We start from the raw sequence: 7,012 nt of genomic DNA, 5'->3' as shown, positions 1-7,012 counted from the left end.
CGCTGGCGCAGCTTACTGACTCGCTCAGACCTTAGCGAAAAGAATCTCCCCATTGTTATTGCTGCTTGCTGTGCGCTCCACAATATATGTGAAAGTAAGGGGGAGACATTTATGGCGGGGTGGGAGGTTGAGGCAAATCGCCTGGCCGCTGATTACGCGCAGCCAGACACCAGGGCGGTTAGAGGAGCACAGCAGGGCGCGGTGCGCATCAGAGAAGCGTTGAAAACCAGTTTTGTGACTGGCCAGGCTACGGAGTGAAACTTCTGTTTGTTGCTCCTTGATGAACCCTCTGCCCCTCCCCCACCACCCTGTTAACTCTACTTCCCTGCAAACCAACCACCCCACCCTCCCCTACTACCCTCCCCCCTTCGAGCACCACTTGCAGAGGCAATAAAGTCATTGTTGCTTCACATTCATGCATTCTTTATTAATTCAGCACACAACTAGGGGGATAATTGGAAAGGTAGCCCGGGATGGGTGGGGGAGGAGGGAAGGAAAAGGACACACTCCAATTTAAAACTTTAAAACTTATTGCTATGGAAATCATCTAGGGTGGAGTGAGTGGGTGGCCGAAGGCCCCCCCACCGTGTTCTTGGGCGTCTGGGTGAGGAGGCAATGGGACTTGGGGAGGAGGGCTGCTGGTTACAGAGGGGCTGTAGCGGCGTTCTCTGCTCCTGCTGCCTTTCCTGCAGCTCAACCATACGCAGGAGCATATCACTTTGATGCTCCAGCAGCCGGAGCATCGACTCTTGCTTTCTGATTACAAGTTGACGCCACCTCTCCTCTTCAGCCCGCGTTTCAGCACGCAACTTCTCCTCTTCAGCACGCCACCTCTCCTCTCGCTCATATTGGGCTTTTTTAAAATCAGTCATTGACTGCCTCCACGCATTCAGCTGTGCTCTGTCAGCGTGGGAGGCGGTCTGAAGTTCAGTAAACATTTCGTCACGCGTCCTTCGCTTCCTTCTTCGAATATTCACTAGCCTCTGCGAAGGAGTAAGATTTGCAGCTGGTGGAGAAGGGAGAGGTTGTTAAAAAAGATACATTTTAGAGAACAATGGGTAGACTCTTTCACGTTAGATTTTGCTGTTCACAACATCACACAGCACATGTGCTTTCGTTACAAGGTCGCATTTTTCCTCTTATATTGAGAGTCTCCTGGTTTGGTGTGAGAGATCACTCACGCAGTGCCAGGACACAGATTTCAGCTTGCAGGCAGCCATGGTAAGACATATAGTCTTTGGGCTTTTTTAACCTTCTTAACATGTGGGGATGGTTTCAAACAGTTCTGCCCTCATTTCCCATACCAAGCACCCGTGCCATTTAAAATGGGTTTGCAATGTAAAAGGAGGGGCTGCGATTTCAGGTTTAACATGCAGCACAAACCCAACTAACTCCCCTCCCCCTCACACCCAATTCTCTGGGATGGTCACTTCACCCCTCCCCCCCACCGCGTGGTTAACAGCGGGGAATATTTCTGTTCAGCAGACCAGGAAGGGGCACCTCTGAATGTCCCCTTAATAAAATTGCCCCATTTTAACCAGGTGACCGTGAATGATATCACTCTCCTGAGGATAACAAAGAGCGATAAGGAATGGATGTTGTCTGCATGCCAGCAAACACCGGGACCATACGCTGCCATGCTTTGTTATGCAATGATTCCAGACTACGTGCTACTGGCCTGGCGTGGTAAAGTGTCCTACCATGGCGGACGGGATAAGGCAGCCCTCTCCAGAAACCTTTTGCAAAGGCTTTGGGAGTACATGAAGGAGAGCTTTCTGGAGATGTCCCTGGAGGATTTCCGCTCCATCCCCATACACGTTAACAGACTTTTCCAGTAGCTGTACTGGCCGCGATTGCCAGGGCAAATTAATCATTAATCATTAAACACGCTTGTTTTTAAACCATGTGTAATTTTTGCAAATGTACACTCACCAGAGGTCCCCTGTGTGCCCTCAGGGTCTTGGGTCAGTTCGGGGGTTACTGTTTCCAGGTCCAGGGTGACAAACATATCCTGGCTGTTGGGGTAACTGGTTTCTCCGCTTCCTTGCTGCTGTGAGCTATCTATGTTCTCTCCATCCTCATCTTCCTCGTCCGCCGAACCCGCTTCCCCGTTTGCAGAGAGGGACTCATAGAACACGCTTGGGCTAGTGGTGGCTGCACGCCCTAGAATGGCATGCAGCTCCGCGTAGTAGCGGCATGTTTGCGGCTCTGCCCCGGACCTTCCGTTTGCGTCTCTGACTTTGTGGTAGGCTTGCCTTAGCTCCTTAATTTTCACGCGGCACTGCCGCGCGTCCCTGTTATGGCCTCTGTCCTTCATGGCCTTGGAGATCTTTTCTAATGTTTTGCCGTTTCTTTTACTGTTTCGGAGTTCGGCGAGCACTGCTTCATCTCCCCAGATGGCGATCAGATCCTGTACCTCCCGTTCGGTCCAGGCTGGAGCTCTTCTGCGATCCTGGGACTGGGACTGGGACTCCATCATGGTTACCTGTGCTGATGGGCTCTGCATGGTCACCTGTGCTCTCCACGCTGAGCAAACAGGAAATGAAATTCAAACGTTCGCGGGGCTTTTCCTGTCTACCTGGCCAGTGCATCTGAGATGAGAGTGCTGTCCAGAGCGGTCACAATGAAGCACTGTGGGATAGCTCCCGGAGGCCAGTAATGTCGAATTCCGTCCACACTAACCCAATTCCGACCCCCTAAGGCCGATTTTATCGCTAATCCCCTTGTCGAGGTGGTGTTAGGAAACCGGTTTAAAGGGCCCTTTAAGTCGACAGAAAGGGCTTCGTAGTGTAAACGTGTCCAGGCTTAAGTCGATTTAACGCGGCTAAAGTCGACCTAAACTCGTAGTGTAGACCAGGCCTAAGTGTGTGAATACCTTTGCAGACTTAGGACCCAATCCTGCAATCTCATCTGTACAAATAGACCCTTACACCCATGTGAAATCCAGTTGAAGTTGACCAAGGTATTGCATGCGCCTCAGCCTGCAGAATCTGATCGATGTGAGGAACAGACGAGCACTGAGAAGGGAAAGATTTTAACCTTCCTATACAGCTTAATAAGTAGGCCAGAAAAATGAGTTTTCCTTTTAACAGCTCTGCACTAAAGAATTTTAACAACAGATGACACAAGCATTTGGAGATTATCACGTCAGATGAAAAACATAAATATGATTTAAAGAAAGAGTTCATATGTTTAACCTAAGTACATCACACATCAGTGGGGGGGAGGGGGATATAACACCAAAGCTTCCAGTATCTCTGTGTCCCAGGCTGCTTTGAATAAACATGCCACAAATGTTTTTAATTCTAATTCATGCTTGTCTAAAGTAAAACAATCTAGCTGAGTGTCCTAAAATAGAAGGGAATTTGCACTAGGGAGGTAGCTTTTCATGTGCATAGACTATGTCTTCTGACAAGCCTTGCTATTCTTCAGTTGTAGTTAAACAATTATCGAATATGGTCAAAATATGCTGTAAATCATAACGGCACCGTGTTAGGAAAACAGTCTCAGCATTCCAGCCCAGCTAGTGCCAGTCTTAACATGAGACATGGCAGAATTAAATGTTTATTTTATTTAATCATTTCAACACATATCCTCAGTTTATTTTGTAAAGCAATTTAAATCTTCACAGTTGTGCTCAGTAGATGGGTGTTTTAAGCATTTTTTTTCCAATTTAAATTTTCACAATGGCAGGAAATTGGGAGGGAAGGGGGGTTTGGTCAGATAACTGCTGCAGGCACAAAATAATTATCAAATGACAGTAGATGTGACTCAAAAAGTTAAAGGTTTATAACCATAAACATTGCAAACTAAATATCCTTAAATTGCATGTTAAGGAAGTCTCTAGCCGTATTTTACTTACAATGCTGGGCTGTATCATCAATGGCAATATTTTTTTCATTGGGGTGGGGGCGGGAGGTAAGTGTGTGTGGGGGGGGGGGGGTGGATATTGAAAGCAACGCTCATCGACACTTACCAATAAATTAACTTATCTTTCCAAGCCTACTTATAGAGAGTAGCACCTTTTGTCGTGTACTCCACTCAAATAAACTGAACTACTCATAAGGTAAGGCACTAAGCTGCCAGAAGCTGCTCCACTGAATGTAGTGCTCTAGCAACTAGAAACATGATGCTATAACCATATTATAATCACACCTTTGGGTGCTCCAATCCCTTTGCTAACATTAAAGACTAACGATCACAGTTAAGGGCGCAAACATCTCCATCCCGAAAGGTTCATAAAATACTAGGACATGGCTGCAGCAAAAATGGGGGTGCGGGGGGGGGGGTGGAATAAGTGTCTAGATGGTAGTACTGCTGAAAAGGCTCTGAGGGTTGCAGTGGATCATGAGTTATCAATGTGCTGCAGCTGTGAAAAAGGCTAATATTCTGGGGCATAGTAACAAGTGTGTAAGCTATGGGCGGTAACTGTCCTGCTCTACTTGGCAATTGGGGAGGCCTCAGCTGCAGTACTGTGCCCAACTCTGGGCGCCACACTTCAGGAAAGATGTGGACAAATTGGAACAAATCCAGAAGTAAGCAACAAAAATGGTAACAGATTTAGCAAACCTGACCTGTGAGGAAAGGTTAAAAAAAACTGGACAAGTTTTTCCTCTTGAGAAAAGAAGGCGTGGGATGGAGGTGGGGAACCTTAGTAACTGTCTTCAGCAGTTAAGGGCTGTTAGTAAAGAGGCCAGCGATCGATTGATCTCCACATCCACTGAAGGTAGGACAAGAAGTGCTTGGCTTAATCTTCAGCAAGGACGATTTAGGTTAGATATTAGGAAAAACCTTTTAACTACAAGTGTAGTTAAGCTCTGGAATAAGCTTCCAAGGGAGGTTGTGGAATCACCATCCTTGGAGGTTGTTAAGAACAAGTTGGACCAACATCTGTCAGGGATGGTCAAGGTTTACTTGGCCCTGCCTCAGTGCAGGGGGGCTGGACTTGATGACTTCTCAAGGTCCCTTCCAGACTTATGTTTCTATGATTGTATTAGGAAAGGCAGAAATTCATGACTGTGGAAATACTGCAGATTCTGAGGACTTCTCACATACTTTGTTGCAGAATATTAGTAGTTCTTTGAGTGATTGCTCATGTCAATTCCAATTACGTGTTTACACACGCCGCGTGCATGGCTGCCGGAAGATTTTTTCCCCTAGCAGTATCCGTCAGATTGACCTGGGTGCCCCCTGGAGTCGTACCTTCATGGTGCTCAATATAGAGCCCTGTCGACCTGCCACCCCCTCAGTTCCTTCTCACCGCCAGTGATGGTTAACTGGAACTTGACCGTGCTCTTGTCTCGACAAGCGCATTTAGCAGTTTCTTACATTGTTCTCCATTAGTTTTCCATTGTTCATTAATAGTTAGTAGTTCATTAGTGTTAGATACGTTTCCTTGGGGGGTGGAAACCTCTCCTATGCTCTCCCGACGCCGGGGTCTCTGGGCTTCGAAGCTTGCGGCAAGTGTATGCCCAGAAGCGATCCTCACACCTCATGTCTAAAGTGTTTAGGAGAGGGCCATCAGAAGGATCGTTGTGCCATTTGTAAGACCTTTCAGCCCAGGACTTTAAAAGATAGAGAGCAACACCTGAAGGTCCTGTTAATGGAGGCAGCACTCTGCCCCCAGTCCGCCCCTGGGTCGATGGACCCTGCACTGAGTACCTCCTCCTCAGTGCAGAGTGCTCTGGCACCATCAGCATGAGCACCGGTGCCGGGTAAGTATAAGGACTCACGGCACCGTCCTGGCTCCACTCGCGGCTCACATGCCACACGCAGGCACCATTCGCAATCGCTGATGCTACAAAAGAAGAAGAGGCCGGAAAGAGGTCGCTCTCCCCCTGCTAGGTTGAAGGAGCCTGCCGCTGTGAGACCTGAGTCGGGCCACACTAGTGCTGCTCCACCAGTGACGGTCGCACCGACTACTGCCCCAGTGGAAGACTCCGACCCCAGCACCTAAACTTGGGCTTGTCAGTCACCTGATTGGAATCGACATGAACAAGCATTCGAAGAAGAAAAAACGGTTACTCACCTTCTTGTAACTATTATTCTTCGAGATGTGTTGTTCACGTCCATTCCAATACCCACCCTCCTAACCCTCTGTCGGAGTAGCCAGCAAGAAGGAACTGAGGGGGCAGCAGGACGGCAGGGCTCTATATTGAGCACTATGAAGGCGTGACTCCAGGGGGCGCCCAGGCCGACCCGACGGATGCGGCTAGGGGGAAAATATTCCGGCTACCTACATGTGCGCGCGCACACACACCTGATTGGAATGGACATGAACAACAAATCTTGAAGAACTACAGTTACGAGAAGGTGAGTAACCATTTTTTCTTCTTCGAGTGGTGTCCCTGTGGGTGCTCCACTCTAGGTGTCCGGAGTGCACCGGAGATCGGAGATTTTTTGTAGCAGTGCTAGGTCGGGTCGTGCGTGCACAGTAGTTGTCTTGTGGTGCTGTTGGCGCCTCATGTAGCGCACGCACAACCCGACCCCCTCAGTTTGTTCTCAACCGTCCTCGGCTGCAGACGGAGCTCAGTGGCAGTGCTGCCTCTTTGATCATTTCTGAAAGAAAACAAATTTAGATAGTTTTTCAGAGTATAAATAGTTCTTCTTAGAGACTTTTCTTAGTTAAAAAAAATTTCTTTTTTCTTTCTTCCTAACCCATTCCCTAGTCTAGAGTTAGAAATAAGTTTCTGCTTCTAACATCTTTAGGTTATTCCTGTCCTCATCTCCCCAGCAGGTCGGGAGACCTAATGGACGATATGTCCCAGTTTTTAAAAGTGCAACACGTGCCGTGAGCCTATGCCAGTCTCTGACGGCCACTCATCCTGTGTCTGTTGCCTGGGGGAAACTCATATCCCCCAGAAATATGGCTATTGTTACAACTTAAAAGCAAGGGAAAGATGAGACAGGGACCTCCATTTGAAAATGGTACTGATGGAAAAGTCCCTTTAACCTCTTCAGGAAACATCATCCACGGAGTCACACAGCAACAAATCCCTCAGCAGTGACAAGG

Source organism: Terrapene carolina, unplaced genomic scaffold (genome assembly GCF_002925995.2).
Source record: "Terrapene carolina triunguis isolate 2854851 unplaced genomic scaffold, T_m_triunguis-2.0 Scaffold42, whole genome shotgun sequence".
In the NCBI taxonomy this organism is placed as follows: Eukaryota; Metazoa; Chordata; order Testudines; family Emydidae; genus Terrapene; species Terrapene triunguis.
This window is presented reverse-complemented; position numbering follows the sequence as displayed.